The sequence below is a fragment of the Oryx dammah genome, unplaced genomic scaffold (assembly GCF_014754425.2).
Source record: "Oryx dammah isolate SB20612 unplaced genomic scaffold, SCBI_Odam_1.1 HiC_scaffold_12, whole genome shotgun sequence".
Classification (NCBI taxonomy): Eukaryota; Metazoa; Chordata; class Mammalia; order Artiodactyla; family Bovidae; genus Oryx; species Oryx dammah.
Window position 1 is genome coordinate 19,514,197 of NW_024070196.1, and position 17,753 is coordinate 19,531,949.

At 36.5% G+C, this 17,753-nt stretch overlaps 1 protein-coding gene across 1 annotated transcript in view; it reads left to right on the forward strand.

Annotated features, from left to right (window-relative positions):
• The window catches only part of SLC7A11 (solute carrier family 7 member 11), a 341,695-nt gene that overhangs the window by 315,373 nt on the left and 8,569 nt on the right, over positions 1-17,753 (forward strand). The window lies entirely within an intron of this gene.

Genomic DNA, 17,753 nt, shown 5'->3' on the forward strand with positions numbered 1-17,753 from the left:
TTGCAGCTATCTAGCCTTATAATAAAAACTAGGCTTGGGAAACTTTTGTTGTTGTTGTTGGACAGGCTTCAGCACATTTTTTTTTCCTTTTTCTTTTTTCTTCTTTTTGGTGAAAGGCCAGCTCGTAAATATTTTAGGCTTTGTGGACAATATGGTCTCTATCACAGCTGTCTAAGTCTGCTGTTTGTAGGAAAGCAGCTAGAGAAAATATGTAAATGAAAGGACATAATTGTGTTCCAATAAAACTTTATGTATGGACATTGCAAATTGAATTTTATATATTTTTCACTTTACAAAGTGTTATTCTTTTGATTCTTCCCTACTCACCCACCCCCCTGCCCCAACCACTTGAAGATACAAAGCCACCCTTTACTTATGAGTTATACAATAGCAGACAGTTGGCTGACTTGGCCTGCAGGCTCTGGTTGACTATCCCTTCCTGTAGCATACAGTACTGAGCAAGAAACTTGAAACTTGGAAGGTAAGGTTACAGACATTATGAGGATGAATTTAGAAGCAATGGACATGTTTCAACTGGATCAATAATTGCTAAGGCACAGCAAGTCCCACACTAATAAATTATCTGTCATTGAGAAAGCCAAGAGGCACATTTGTTAAGGTAGCCTAGCTATTATTATAACAAATCAACCCTAAAATCTCAGTGGCTTACAGAAGTTGATGTGAGGATGGATGGTGGGAAAGACTGATAGACGGTTTTGCTTTTTCTTTCCAAACGACAGTTCCAAGAAGAGCATTAAGATTTTGGTGTGCATTTTCTATAAACAAGGATATTTTCCCACATAATAATGATGCAATATAAAAGTCAGAAAATTAACTCTTGTACACTGTTGTCATTGAATTTACATAGCCATCCAAGTTTTGCTAATTGTCCCAATAATGTCCTCACAAATTACCTAAATTGTCATATTCCTTTAGTCCTTTTCAGTATGGGGCATTTCTTCAGTCTGTCCTTGACTTTCATGACCAGGGAATCTTTGAAGATCCCATGACTATTATTGTGTAGAATAGCCTCTATTTGTGTTTGTCTAAAGTTTCCTCATGGTTAGATTCAAGTGATGCATCTTTGCCAGGGCTGCCTCAGAAGTGATTTTGTGATTTCCTTGTATTTTATTAGGTGACTTGATTAGAGTTTGCCACATTAAAGCTGATGTTAACTTTTAAGTTTTTTCCCAGTTTCACTGAGAAATTAACATATAGCCCTGTATAAGTTTAAGATATAGAGCGTAATGATTTGGTTTACATAATTTTGAAATTATTACCACAATAAGTTTAATTAACACACATCATTACATATATGTACACACACATATATATTTAATGTGTATGTATATTTTTTCCTTGTGAAAATAACTGTTAAAATTTACTTTCTTAACTTTCAGATATACATACAGCAGTGTGAACTAGTCATCATGTTGTACATTCCATTCCTAGTACTTAGTTATTAACTGAAGGCTTGTATTTTTTGAACGTTTTTCTCCAATCCCCACCCCACTTCCACCCCCAACACACCCTCCCTCCCCTCTTCCCACCCTGTTCCCTCTCAGTGTGTCTGATAACCACAAATTTGATCTCTTTTTCTATGAGGTTTGGTTTTCTTTCTTCTTTTTGTTTTTTTTTTTTTTCTGGGTTTTTTCTTTGAGATTCCATGAGATCATGCAGTATTTGTCTTTTGTCTCTTACTTCACTTAGCATAATGCCTTCAAAGTCCATATGAAAAGTGAAGTTGCTCAGCCGTGTCCGACTCTTTGCGACCCATGGGCTGTAGCCTACCAGGCTCCTCCATCCATGGGATTTACCAAGCAAGAATACTGGAATGGGTTGCCATTTCTTTCTCCAGGAGATCTTCCTGACCCAGGGATTGAACCCGGGTGTCCCGCATAGTAGGCAGACGCTTTACCATCTGAACCACCAAGGAAACATATATTGTTGCAAATGGCAGGATTTCCTTCTTTTTTGACTGAATAATACTTCTTTGTGTGTGTGTGTATGTGTGTGTGTGTATACACACATACATACATATACATACACAACTTTATCCATTCTTCCATTTATGGATATGTATTTTGTTATGTCCTGTCTGTTGTGAAAAAAGTGAAAGTGATTGTCATTCAGTCATGTTCGAATCTTTGCAACTCTGTGGACTGTAGCCCGCCAGACTCCTCTATCCATGGAATTATCCAGGCAGGAATACTGGAACAGGTTACTCTTTCCTTCCCTGGGAGATTTTCCCAACCTGGGGACTGAACCTGGGTCTCCTGTATTGGCAGCCAGTTTCTTTAACATCTGAGCCACTGGGTAAGCCTTGTCTATTGTAAATAATGCTTATATGAACATGGATGTGCAGCTGTCTCTATGACATAGTGTTTTCAGTTTCTTCTGATATATTCCCAGAAATGGAAATACTGGGTCATAAGGTGGTTCTAGTTTTAACTTTCTGAAGAACTTTCAACGTGTTTTCCATAGTGTCTGCTCCAACCTACATTTCCACCGGCAGTGCATGTGGGGTCCCTTTTCTCCACATTCTCTCCAGCATTTATTATTTCTTCTCTTTTTTATGACAATTTTGGTAAAGTGGTGAGGTAATTTATTGTGGTCTTGACATGCATTTCTTTCATGATTATTGATTTTGAGCATCTTTTGATGTATGTGTTGGTCTTTCGTATATCTTCTATGGAACGTGTCTATTCAGGTCCTTTATTCATTTTTTAATCAGATTATTTGGATTTGTTGGGGAGTTTTTGCTATTGAGTTGTATAAGTTCCTTATTTTAGATATTAACTCCTGATCAGATGTATGCTTTGCAGATGTTTTCTACCATTCCACAGATTGTCGTTTCATTTTGTTGATTATTTCTTTTGTTGTTCAGAGGTTTTTAGTAAGATGTAGTTCACTATTTTTGATTTTGCTGCTTGTGTTTTAGGTATCATATCCAAAATATCATTGACAAGATCCATGTAATGGAGCTCACTACTTGTTTTCTTATGTGAGTTTGAAGTTTTGGCCTTTGTATTTTAGTCTTTAATGCATTTTGAAGTAATTTTTGTGAGTGATGTAAAATAAGGGTCTAGTTTCATTCTTTTACATGTGAATATCCAATTTTCTGGCAGTGTTTATTGAAAAGACTGTCTTTTCTCCAATAGGTATTTTTGGCTTCCTTGTCAGATGTTAGTTGATCATATACATATGGTTTAATACTGGATTTTAAACTCTTCCACTGGTCTATATGTCTGTTTTTGTGCCAGTATCATAATGTTTTGATTATTATGGGCTTCCCCGGTAATATAGCTTGACATTATAAGTATGATGCCTTCTGCTTTGTTCTTCCTAGGATTTCTTTGACTGTTTGTGGTCTATTCTTGCTTTATATAAATTTTAGGATTGTTTATTCTACTTCTGTTAAAAAAAAAACAAAACTGCCTTTGGAATTTTGGTAGAGGAAGCCTTGTAATAGTATGGCTATTTTAACAATATTCTTTCCATTCATGAACTTGGGATACCTCCCCATCTATTTGTCTTTTTTGATTTCATCAGTGTCTTATAGTGTAGAGATCTTTCACCTCCTTGGTTAAATTTATTCCTAATATTTTATTATTTTTGATAGGATCATTTTCTTTGTATCTTTTTTCAGATTACTTGTTATTAGTGAAGAAATAAGCTATGAATTTTTGTGTGTTAATTTTGTATCCTGGAATGTCATTGAATTCATTCATTAGATCTAACAGTATTTAGGTGGAGGCTTTTCTTGTTATAAAATCATATCACCTGCAAATATAGCCAATTTTATTTCTTCCTTTCCAAATGCTGATGCTTTATTTATTTATTGTTGCCTGGTTGCTCAAGCTAGAACTTCTAGTACTATAATAAATAGGGGTTGTGAGAGTGGGCACTCTTCTTGGAGGAAAAGTTTTCCATCTTTCACTACTGAGTATGATGTAGGCTGTGGTCTTGTTATAGATATGGCCATTATTATGTTGAGGCACTTTCATTCTATCTATACCTAATTTGTTAAGAAGTCTTATCATGAACATGATGAATTTCATCAAATGCTTTTCTGCATTTGAGAGATTTATTTCATCCTATTTAATACAATATACCACATATATTGGAGAAGGAAATGGCAATCCACTCCAGTATTCTTGCCTGGAAAGTTCCATGGACAGAGGAACCTGGTGGGCTACAGTCCACAAAGAGTCAGCCACGACTGAGCACAATCAGCAGCACCACATATATTGATTTGTGTATGTTGACCCATCCTTGCATCCCAGGGTTACATCTCATTGATCATGGTGAATGACACTTTCATTGTGTTGCTGAATTAATTTTTTAAGTTTTTATTGAGAATTTTGTATTTATATTCATTAGGGATATTGGCCTACAGTTGTTTTGTTTTTTCCTAATGGTATCCTTTCCTAGCTTTGGTCTCAGGGTAATGCAGGTTCTATAAAGTAACTCTGAGAGTGTTCCTTCCTTTTGGACTTTTTGGGAAGACTTAAAGAAGGATTTGTATTAATTCTTTAAATGTTTGGTAAAATATATCAGTGAAGCCACTTGGTCCTGAGTTTTTCCTTGATGGGAGATTTGTGCTTACTAATTCTCCATACTAGTATTTGGTCTTTGAAATTTTCTGTTTCCTCCTGATTCAGTTTTGGCATATTGCATGTTTCTAAGAATTTTTCTCTGTCTTCTAGATTTTCCAGTGTGTTGGCATGGAGTTGTTAGCAGTAGGCTCTTGTGATCCTTTATGTTTCTCTGATGTCACTTACAATGTCTCTTGTTTTTCATTTGTAATTTCATTGATTTGGGTCCTCTATCTCATGGCTAGTCTAGCTAATTTGTTTTGCTTTACAATTTTATCTTCTCAAAGAACCAGCCCCAGTTTTGTTAACCTTTTGTATTTTTCTTGTTTGCTACTTATTTCTGCTCTGATCTTCATTTTTTTTCTTTTCTTCTGCTAATGTTGGGCTCAATTTGTTCTACCTCCTCTGTAATTTCTGTTTTTATCTATTGGTTGTTCAGGAGGATGTTAATTTCCAGGTATTCATGAATTTTCCAGTATTCCTCGTATTTTTAGTTTCATGCCACATGATCAGAGAAGATATTGTTTCAGGCTTCCTAAATTTGCTAAGACTTATGGACTAATATGATCTATCCTAGAAAATGTTCCTTGTGTGCTTGAGAAGAATGTCTTCTGCTGCTGTCAGTAGTGTTCTGTATACGTCTGTCATGTTCATTTGGATCTATAGTATTGTTCAAATCTGTTGTTTCCATATTGATTTTCTGTCTGGATGATCTAACCATAGTTGAGAGCAAGACTTAAAGTCCTTAACTATAATTGCATTACTGTTTATTTCTCCTTTTAGCTTGATTAGCTTTTGCTTTACACATTAGGTGCTCCAGTTTTGGGTATGTAAATATTTACAACTGTTGTATCTTCTTCTTGTATCCTCTTTATCATTATAAACACCTTTTTTGTTTATTTTTTTTACCATTTTTAGTTTAAAGTATATTTTTGTCTGATATAAGTATAGCTACTCATTTTTAATTTCCTTTCTATAGTTACCATGTGTTTTCCATTCCTTCACACACTATCACCCGATTTTCACTCTACGTGTTTCTTTCAGGCTAAAGTGGGTCTCTTACAAGCAGCATATGGTTGCATCTCTTTATTTATTTATTTATTTATTCAGCCATTCTATTCTTTTGAATGGAGAACTATATCCATTTACATTTAAAGTACCTATCGATTTGTAAGGACTTACTATTGCCATTTTGTTCTTTGCTTTCTGGCTATTTTGTCGATTCATTGTTCACAGCTTCTTATCCTGCTTTCTTTTCTTGTGTTTTGATGTCTTTGGGTATCAATATGCTTTACCAGTATGCTCTTTTATGTAATTACTACAGGCTTTTTCTTTGTGCTTATCATGAGATTTATAGAAAACATCTTAAAATTGCAACACACTATTTTAAGCTAATAACAATTTAGCATTGATAGCATTTCTAAACATTCATGTTCCCCTCCACAGTTTAGGGTATTGATGTTACACTTTATATTCTTTTATATTGTGCATCCAATAACAGATTACTATAGTTGTGATTATTTCTACCACATTTGTTGTTAACTTTTAAACAACTTGTAAGTAAACAATGAACCATCATTGTTATATTACAGAATCTAACTTTGACGAAAAACGTATATTACTTTCTTATAATTTTGTTATTTCAATTTAATTTTTATTTTATATTGAATTATAGTTGATTTACAATATTGTGTTAGTTTCAAGCGTAGAGCAAAGTGATTCAGCTCTATATTGGGTTGGCCAGAAATGTCATTTGAGTTTTTTTGTAACATTACATAAAAACCCAAATGAACTTTTGGGCCAACCCTATATATATATATATATAAGAAGGAAATGGCTGGCAACCCACTCCAGAATTCTTGCCTGGAGAATCCCAGGGACAGAGGAGCCTGGTGGGCAGCCATCTGTGGGGTTGCACAGAGTCGGACACGACTGATATGACTTAGCAGCTAAGTCTTACTCAGTTTCTTTTCCCATACAGGTTATTACAGAATACTGAGTAGAGTTTCCTGTGCTATACAGTTGGACCTCGTTGATGATCTATTTTATATAGAGAGTGTGTATATATTAATCCTAAACTCCTAATTTATCCCTTTCACTAACCTTTTGCCTTTGGTAACTGTAAGTTTGATTTCTGAGTCTGTTTCCATTTCATAAGTAAGTTCATTTGTATTATTTTCTTAGATTCCACATATAAATGATATTATATTTGTCTTTTTCTGTCTGGCTTACTTCATGTAGTATGACAATCTCTAGGTCCATTCATGTTGCTGCTAATGTCGTTATTCCATTATTTTTTATGGCTGAGGAATATTGCATTGTGTGTATACATATCTTCTGTATCCATTCCTCTGTCGATGGACATTTAGGTTGTTCCCATGTCTCGGCTATTGCAAATAGTGTGTGCATTGGGGCACATGTGTCCTTTCTAATTATGGTTTTCTCTAGATATATGCCTAGGCATAATTCCTGGATCATATGGTAGTTCTATATTTAGTTTTTAAAGGAAACTCCATACTGCTCTCCATAGTGGTTGTATTAATTTAAATTCCCATCAATAGTGTAGGAGGGTTCACTTTTCTTTAAATTTTTTTAAAAATTATTTTTTAATTGAAGGATAATTGCTTTACAGAATTTTGTTTTCTGTCAAACCTCAACATTTGACTTACAATGTTGTGTTAGTTTTTGATTCACAGCAAATTGAATCAGTTATACATATTCCCACTCTTTTAGAGTCTTTTCTCAGATAGGTCATTACAGAGTATTAAGCAGAATTCCCTGTGCTATACATTAGGTACTTATTAGTAATGTATATATAGTAGTGTTTATACATCAATCTCAACCTCCTCTCTTCTCCCCTCAATAACCATGTTTGTTTTCTACATACATGATTCTGTTTTTGTTTTGTAAAAAACCCATATCATTTTTTTTTTTTAGATTCCACATGTGATATATGATATTTATCTTTCTCTCAAGGGCTTACTTCACATAGTATGAAAATCTCTAGGTTCATCCATGATGCTGCAAAATGGCAATAGTTCATTCTTCTTACGGCTGAGTAATATTCCATTGTACATAACCATATCATCAGTCAGTGGACGTTTTGGTTGCTTCCATGTCTTCAGTATTGTAAACAGTGCTGCTGTGAACACTGGGGTGCATATGTCTTGTCAAATTAGAGGTTTTTTCTGGATATATGTGCAGAAGTGGAACTGCTGGATCATATGGTAGTTCTATTTTTAGTTTCTTAAGGAACCTCCATACTATTTTCTATAATGCTTGTGCCCATTTATACCCTCCAACACTATAGAAAAGTTTCTTTTTCTCCACACTGTCTCCAGCATTTTTTTTTTTTTGGAGGCTTTTTGATGATGGCCATTCTGACTGTTGTGAGGTGACACCTTATTGTAGCTTTGATTCGCATTTCTCTGATAATTGGTGATGTTGAGCATCTTCTCATGTGGTCTTGGCCATCTGTTTGTCTTCTTTGGAGAAATATATGTTTAGATATTTTGCCCATTTTTTGATTGGGTTGTTTGTTTTTCTGAATAGAGCTGCTCATATACTTTGGAGATTAATCTCCTGTCCGTCGCTTCAGTTGCAAATATTCTTTCCCTTTCTGTGGGTCGTCTTTTCATTTTGTTTATGGTTTCCTTTGCTGTGTGGAAGCTTTTAATCAGGCCCCACTTGTTTATTTTTCTCTTTATTTTCATTAGGAGGTGGGTCAAAAGAGATGTTTGTGTTATTTATGTCAGAGATTATTATGTTTTCCTCTTAAGAGTTTTATAGGGTTCAGGTTTGGGAATGCATGTACACCCGTGGTGGATTCATGTCAGTGTATGGCAAAACCAATACAGAATTGTAAAGTAAAATAAAAAATAAATAAATTAAAAAAAAAAAGTTTTATAGTTTCCAGCCTTAGATTTAGATTTTTGATCTATTTTGACTTTATTTTTGCATATGGTGTCCTAATTTCATTTTTTTTTACATGTAGCTGTTCAGTTTCCCCAGAACTACTTATTGAAGAGACTGTCTTTTCTTCATTGTATTCCTTTCTCCTTTGTTGTATATTAGTTGACCATAGGTGCATAAATTTATTTTTGGACTTTCTATCCTATTCCATTGATCTTTTCTGTTTTTGTGTTAGTACTATACTGTATTTGTAGTGTGTAGTCAAGGAGTATTATAGTGTTATGTTATGACCAGAAGTCAAGGAGTTCATAAGTTACTTATAGTTTTCAGAGTAGAGGCCTCCTAGGGTAGGTTTGTTTCTAAGTATATTACTCTTATTTGTGATGTTAAATTGGATTGTTCCCTTGATTTGTCTTTTTGATATTTCATTGTTAGTGTATAGGAATGCAAGAGATTTCTGTTTATTAATTTTGTATCCTGCAGCTTTTACTAGAGTATATCAATGAATTTATTATTTTCTGGTGGCATCTTTAGGGTTTTCTATGTATAGCATCATGTCACTGGCAAACAGTGACAGTTCTACTTCTTCCTTTCTGATTTGAATTCCTTTTATTTCTTTTTCCTCTTTGACTGCCATGGCTAGGATTTCCAGAATTACACTGAATAAAAGAGGTGACAGTGGACATCTTTGCCTTTTCCTGATCTTAGAGGAAATGCTTTCAGCTTTTCACCATTGGGAATGGCGTTAGCTGTGGGTTTGTCATACATAGTCCTTACTATGTTGAGGCAGGTTCCCTTTATGCCTACTTTCTAGAGAGCTTTTATCATAAATGGGTGTAGAATTTTGTCAAAAGCATTTTCTGCATCTAGTGAGATGATCATGTAGTTTTCATTCTTCAGTTTGTTGATGTGGTGTATCACACTGATTGATTTGCAGATACTGAAGAATCTTTGCATCACTGGGATAAATCCCACTGGATCATAATGTATGTTCCTTTTAATGTGTTGTTGGACTTGGTTTGTTAGTATTTTGTTGAGGATTTTTGCATTTATATTCATCAGTGATACTGGCCTGTAACTTAATTATTATTTTTTTTTTGGTGGTGTCTTTGTCTAGTTTTGGTATCAGGATGATGGTGGCCTCGTGGAATGAACTTGGGAGTATTCCTTCTTCTGCAGTTTTTTGGAATAGTGTCATAAGGATAGGTGATAATTCTTCTCTAAATGGTTGATAATATTTGCCTGTGAAGCCCTCTGGTCTTGAACTTTTGTTTGTGTGTGTGTTCCTATTTTCTATTTCATCCTGCTTCAGTCTTAGCAGGCTGTACCTTTCTAAAATATTTATTCTTTTCTTCTAGGTTCTGCATTTTATTGGCATGCAGTTCCTTGTACTAATCCCTGATGAGCCATTGTATTTCTGTCGTGTCCAATGTAACTTCTTTTACATTTCTAACTTTATTGATTTGAACACTCTCCCTTTTTTCTTTTTAATCGGAGGATAATTGCTTTACAATATTGTGTTGTTTTCTGGCATACATCAACATGAATCAGCCACAGGCACACATGTCTCTTCCCTCTTGAACCTTCCTCCCACTCCATCCCACCCTTCTAGGTTGTCATGGAGCACCAGGTCTCAGCTCCCTGCATCATACTGCAAATTCCCACTGGCAATCTACTTTACATGTGGTAATATGTATGTTTCAGTGCTGCTCTCTCAATTTGCCCCCTCCTCTCCTTCCCCAGCTGTGTCTACAAGTCTGTTTTCTATGTCTCAACTGCTGCCCTGCAAATAGGTTCCTCGGTACTTCTTTTAATATTTGACATTTGTTTTGCTCTTTCTCACTTACTTCACTCTGTATAACAGACTCCAGGTTCATCTAGCTCATTAAGACAGACTCAGTTGTTCCTTTTTATAGCTAAGTAATATTTCATTGTATATATGTACCACAACTTCTTTATCCATTCTTCTTCTGATGGACATCTAGGTTTCTAGGTTGCTTCCATATCCTAGCTATTTTAAATAGTGTTGTGATGAACACTGGGGTACGTGTGTCTTTTTCAGTTGTGGTTTTCTCAGGGTATACGCCCACTAGTGGGATTGCTAAGTCATGTGGTAGTTTTATTCCCAGTTTTTTAAGGAATCTCCATACTGTTCTCCATAGTGGCTGTATCAATTTACATTTCCACCAACACTGCCAGAAGGTTTCCTTTTCTCCACACCCTCTCCAGCATTTATCGTTTGTGATTTTTTGATGATAGCCATTCTGACTGGTGTGAGGTGATACCTCATTGTAGTTTTGATTTGCGTTTCTCTAATAATAAGTGTATCGAGAATCTTTTCATGTGTTTATTAGCCATCTGTATATCTTTGGAGAAATGTCTGTTTAAGTTTTCTGACCGCTTTGATTGGGTTGTTTGTTTTTCTGGCATTCAGCTGCGTGAGCTGCTTGTATATTTTGGAGATTAACCGTTTATCAGTTGTTTCATTTGCTATTATTTTCTCTCATTTTGAGAATTGTGTTTTTACCTTGTTTATAGTTTCCTTTGCTGTGCAAAAGCTTTATCCTTTTTTTCTCTTTTTTTTCTCCTATCTTTGTAAGTGTGTGGGTCCCTTTGGCTGTTCTTGGCCGTTGAGTCTTGTTTAGTTAGTCTTGGGGTTTTGTCTTCTGTGCTATGTCATGTGAAGTCTTAGTGCTACCGTAACAGGTCATGCCTCTCAACCTTTAACGGGTCGAAATTTGAATCCAGAACTTTGGAGCAGCAGAGAGCTCCCAAACCCATGTAACATTGATCGGTGAGAGCTCTCCAAAAGGCCTCTATCTCAACACTAAGAGTAAGCTCCACCCAAAGGCCAGTAAGCTCCAGTGCTGGATGCCTCATGCCAAACCTTTAGCAAAACAGTACAATTTGTCTATTAGCAGAAAGGCTGCTCAAAGTCAGACCAAGCCCATAGACACCCCAAAATGCACTATAAGACATGGCATTCCCCTTCAGAGAGATAAGATCCAGCACCATCCACAACATAGGCATACATCCCCCCAACCAGGAAACCTTCAGAAGGCACTGATCCAACGCCACCCATGGAGGGCAGACTCTGGACTATTAAAAGGAACTATCACCTTCCAGCCTTAAGAAAGGAGACCTCAAACACTGTAAACTAAACACAATGAAGAGACAGAGAAACATTGCAGCAGATGAAGGAGCATGGTAAAAAAACTTTTTATTTTCTTGAGTCTGGCTAAAGGTTTATCAATGTGCATCTTCTCAAAGAACCAGGTTTTAGTTTCATTGATCTTTGCTATTATTCTCTTCATTTCATCTAGTTCTGCTTTGTGCTTTACAGTTTCTTTCCTCCTGTTAACTTTGGGTTTTGTTTTTTCTCTAGTTGCTTTAGGTGTAAGATTCGGTTGTTTGCGATTATCCTTGTTTACTGAGGTAACATTGTATTGTTAGAAACTTCCCTCTTAGGTCGTGGACTGTTGTGTTTCTGTTGTCGTTTGTCTCTTAAGTATTTTTTTGAATTTCTTCAGTAATCCATTGTTTAGTATATATGTAGTTGTTTTTTAGGGTCCCCCCCTCCCCCCGCCGTAATTGATTTCTAATCCTATAGCATTGTCAGAAAAGATGCTTGATACGATTTCAGTTTTCTGAAATTTACTGAGGTTTGATTAGTGGCCCCAGATGTGATCTATCCTTGAGAATGTTCTGGGTGTATTTGAGAAGAAAGTGTATTTGGCTGCTTTCAGTTGGAACACTCTATAACTATCAGTTAAGTCCACCTTATCTAGTGTGTCATTTAAGGCCGATGTTTCCTTATTAATTTTCTGTCTGGATGATCTATCCATTGATGTAAGTGTGGTGTTAAAGAAGCCGACTATTTGGGTACTTTTACTTCCACTCAAGGAATTCCCTTTATCATTTCTTATATGTCAGAATTTGTGGCAATGAATTATCTCAGCCTTTGTTTGTTTTCTGAAAGTGTTTATCTGTCCTTAATTTCTGAAGGATGGCTTTGCAAGATCTAGATTTCTGTTTGGTGATTTTTTTTTCTTTATTTCAACATTTTAATGAATTACTCCACTTTTTTTCTGGCCTGAAAAATTGCTGCTGAAAAATCTGCCTAATCTTACAGAGGTTGCCATTTATTTTCAGTGAATCATACTTATTGAATATCTGCTGAATATCCTACAGATTGCCAGGTGCTGGTGAATCAAAACAAATAAGGTTCCATCTTCTTAGAAATTTCTAGTGAGGAATATCATTACTGATAACAAGCATACAAATGTGGGCATAATTACAAACTAAGTCATGTACTATAATAAAAAAAAAGCTTCTAGAGAAGTTCCTAATTCTTAGTGATGAGCAAGAATGTAAGTGACTTACATATTTTCAATAAAATTTATACAATAGAAAGACATTTAAAACCTTTCAATGATTTTAAAGTTTGGTCACAGAGTAAAACTATGTCTAAAATTAGAATAAATTATAAAATTATGAGTCTCATTGAAACACCATCAAAACAGTAATTTAAAAATTGAACAATCTGCTTTGACTTTATTTTTTAAATTTGAGATAATTTATATATCATAAAATGTATCCTTTTAAAGTATACAGTGCAGATGTGGTATATTTACACAATGGAATATTACTCATCCATATAAAGAGTGAAATAATGCCATTTGCAGCAACATGGATAACCTATGTATCATCATACTAAGTGAAGTAAGCCAGGCAAATACCATTCCGCTTATATGTGGAATCCAGAAAAGGGACAAATGAACTTACATACAAAACAGAAATAGACTCACAGTTATAGAAAACAAACTATGGTTACCAAAAAATAAGTGGGGGGTTCCCTTTTATTTAAATCTCTTTTCCTTAGCTGCTTTCAAAATTTTTTTAACTTTTGACAGTTTAATTTTAATGTTATCAAGGTGTAGCCCCATTGTGGGAACTTTTGAATATTATGGATCTGTATGTCCACTTCTCTCCCCAGCTTTGGGAAGCTGTTAGCCATTATTACTTTAAATACACTATCTGTCTCTTTCTCTTTTCCTTCTGGAATTCCCATAACGTATATACCTTTTTTTTCTTTTGGTTGTGTCCAAGAAGTTTCATAGGATTTCTGCATTCTTTTTTTTCTTTTGGCTCCTCCTACTGGATAACTTCATATATCCTGTGTTGTTGGTCACTGATTCTTTTGCACAGTTGTCTGCTCTTGAAGCTATTGCATTCTTCATTTCAGTCAATGTATTTTGTATTTGTATTGTTTTCCTAATTTCATTGTCTGTATTTTTTGATGACTAAAGTTTAAGAGGATTATTCTGAACTATTTGTCTGACACTTCATATATATCCACTTCTTCAGCGTCAGTTATCGGAGCTTTATTAGTTTTTTGGTGGTGTCCTGTTTACCCCATTTTTCATGGTCCTTGGTATCTGTCAATGTGCTATCATCTTCCAGACTTTATAGTTCCACTGTGGCAGAGAGAGTTTTTTGTTTGTTTTTTACCAGTCAGCTCATTTTGTCTTTCTAGATGAGTCCACAGTTAAATCCCTTGGACAGGTTGGGCCCGATATTCTGGACTATCTTGGGGTGAGGCAACTGTCTGAGCTCTGAGGTCAGAGTAGGGTGGCTGCTAGCTGAGGTGATTTGGATAGGACTGCTGGCTCGCTTCCCTGTCCAAGCGAGACTGAAGTATGATTTCTGCAGGTACCTGAGTTCTCTGATGAGACTTACATAGACAATCGGGACTAGGTTCTATGTTTAATAGTAGTTAGTGCTATGAGTTAGCTTTTCTGCCCTGGCAGGACAGCAGAACTGTCCCTAGGATCTGCATAGCTTCTTGTTTGAGGACCCAAAGCAGGCAAAGCTATGCACTGAATTCCCTGACCAGAGAAACCAACAGTTTTGCTCTGCAGATGGGGAAAGCCACAGGTTGTGCTAGTCTGTTCAATTTATCCTTTAAGCAGGTCTGCTTGGTGGAATAAGCAGCTTCCCATTGCTCTGGTAAGAACATCTGGTTGGGTAGCTTGAAACTCGATTTAGCAATGAACACGGCTATGAATTAGTTTTCTTATAGGGCAGTGTGGGGGAGCTGGATCCAAATCAGTAAGTCTCTTTGTGCTCCTGACTGAACTTGACCTGCACCCCAGGATCCCTAGCCAAATGGGGCCACTGGCCTTCTCTGTAAATAATTAACTCATCCTGCTGGACTCTTCACTTGAATATTAGTGGGCTACATGGCTTTCTAGGTGTTCTGGCCGTGTTTTCTGGTCAGGTGAGGCTGGGAGCTGCACTCAGCAATGGAAAGTACTATGCCATGCTGTACTGCACCATGCCAAGTTCCCAAGTCAGACTGCACCACCATCTTGGCTCTTCAGATGCAAAAGCTTCTCAGGATTACTGCTTAAGCATTGCAGGTAGGAACTTGATTTGCCAAGGTCTAAGTGTTGATTGTTGGAAGCCCTTTCCTCCTTCTCTGTCACAATTAGATTCCCAGCATTCAAGCCCTTCAGATCCCCCTATAACCCCCATGGGAGGACAGTACCAGCGTAGGGCCTCCCTAGAAGTGACCCACAATCCTGGGGGAGGCAGATGTTTAGCCTGACTGCTCTTTCCCCTCTGGAGGAACCGTAGACTCAGGGACAGCCATTCAGTGTGACTCTCTGCTAGCCTGAGGAGGGGCAGTGTGGTCCGCATGCAGCTACTTCTCTTACCTCCTCGTGCAACTTGTCTTGGTCTCGGTGGTGCAGTGGTGCTTCATCCTCACTCCTGTGTACTAGGATTTTCTCATTAATGTTTTGTCTACGAAAGTTGTTAGCTGTTGTTCTTGTGATGGGGAGCAAAGCCAGGAATGACTTATGTCACAGTCTTGATGATATCACTTTCTAGAAGCATTTCTTTACACATTCTTTTGGGAACCCAGGCTGATGGAGGCTTTACCATCTTCAGCAGAGATTCCCAATGTCACCTTGGGACTTAACATTATTCAGCTTGATTTTGAGGGAAAATCAGCATTATAGGATCTTATAAGAGGTTTTTATGGCCAGGCCTAGAATTTTAAGAACTTAGGCCCACATTCCATTGGTAAGAACCCAGTCACATGGACATAAGATGTTTAGGAAGACTGGAAAATACATTGTCTTCTCAGACAGTTGCTATCAGCATGAATTATACACAACAATTTGGGAAAAAAAATTGGGGGGCAGATAATAGCCATCTTTGCCACAGGAGATATAAAAATATATAAGCCCTATTCATGTTGATTAGTATGTAGATAAAGAAAATATCTACTTACTAAATTAGAGCTAGCCAATGACTATATTAAAAAGTCCACTTATGTAGCTTGTTCAAATATATTACACCCTGTCTGAAGAAAAGATTCCTTTACCTAAAGTGAATGATTTGAGTATTTACCTAGAAGCTAGAAAAAGGGTGGCAATGAAGAAAATTTTAGTATCTTCAGTAGTTCCAGTAAAGAACTTTTAATAGACCAGTAAAGTATCTTATCCTCTTGACATGTATATCTTTATAAGAAAATAGGTGCATCAAACTTGTATGATGGTGACAGTGTCCATCAAGATTACCCAGTAAGCCTTACCCTGATTGTGTGGTTGCATATTTAACATAAAATCATCTAATAATCATGACTTCACACACAGTTTTTCTTAAAAGATAACAGTTTAAAAGATATCGGCTAACAAGTATTTTCTTTTGCCTGGCTGTTTTATTTCTAGCTGTAAAACAATTAACATTTTAATACATTAATCTATTATGAGGTAAATTAGCATAGGCTTTAGGGTTTTATAGCACTAATTTTCTCATCTAATTGGGATAGTGAGGTAGATGAGAGATTAAATATGACTTTGTAAAATGGATAGTTAATATTGCAAAATGTGGCATATATCCAGAGTCAAGTGGGATACAGTATTTTGAAGAATTATACTGGTAGGTTTACCCTTCCAATCAAGCTTCCCTGGTGGCTCAGACGGTAAAGAATCTGCCTGCAGTGTGAGAGAACTAGGTTCACTCCCTGGGTTGGGAAGATTCCCTGGAGGAGGGCATGGCAACCCACTCCAGTATTCTTGCCTGAAGAATCCCATGGACAGAGGAGCCTGGCGGGCTACAGTCTATGGGGTTGCAAAGAGTCAGACACAACTGAGCAACTAAACACAGCACAGCACCCTTCCATTAAAACCAACTATGGTAGGATGCAGACCACCCTCTATTGAGCTTCCCCTGTATAGTTTATGGAATAAAGCAGCAAAGGATAGCATTGAACACATGCTGGTAGCTCAGTCTCAAAGAAAGTAGGAAAGTAAGGTGGCACCAAGCATAGTCAGCCCCACCAATGAGCAAGTCAGAGAGAGACTTCATCTTTTTGCCATGAAATAGAGAGGAATCTGATGGTAGAAAAACTACTGTGAGAAACTAATTTGATTAGGGGCAGGTGAAGAAAGCAGCACCATTAACATATTATAGATATGAGTTAGTGTCCTAGAGCTAACCAATGACTGTATGTAAATTTTTTTATTTGTAGGTCTGAAAACCAAGTTTTACGCTATAGAAAACAGTGAGTGTTTTCCAAGTGCTCAGGCATCATTTTCAAAGCCTATTTCTGTCTTATTGCTCCTTACCTTCAGCAGTTTCTAATATTTTTGGTATCTTATATATTTATAATTAAGGGCTTCCCTGGTGGTTCAGACGGTAAAGAATCTGCCTGCAATGCAGGAGACCCGTGTTCAATCCCTGGATTGGGAAGATCCCATGGAGAAGGGAATGGCTACCCACTCCAGTATTCTTGCCTGGAGAATTCCATGGACAGAGGAGCTTGGCAGGCTACAGCCCATGGGGACACACAGTAGGACACGACTGACCAACTAACACACATACTTATAACACTTGATAACTCAATGTTATCATTTTGTCCAACCACATTTACATGTTAAGATAGTCTTAACATATAAATAGATACTCACTTTTTATATCAGAGCATTTGTGTATTTCCACAAGTTTAAATTGTACATCTGAATGAAAATAGGAAACAACTAAAAACATGTAAGATATTGTTTTATTAAGGGTGATTCCAAAGTGATATTGCCAATAAGAGATTTTTTAAGATAGCAAGAAAAAAATCAGTATCGTGACACACTGAAAGAGAGCACAGGTTTTAAAGATCTATGACTGAGGGTTTACAATTGAAAGGCAGATGTACTCATGTAAAAGTTGAAGAAAATCTCT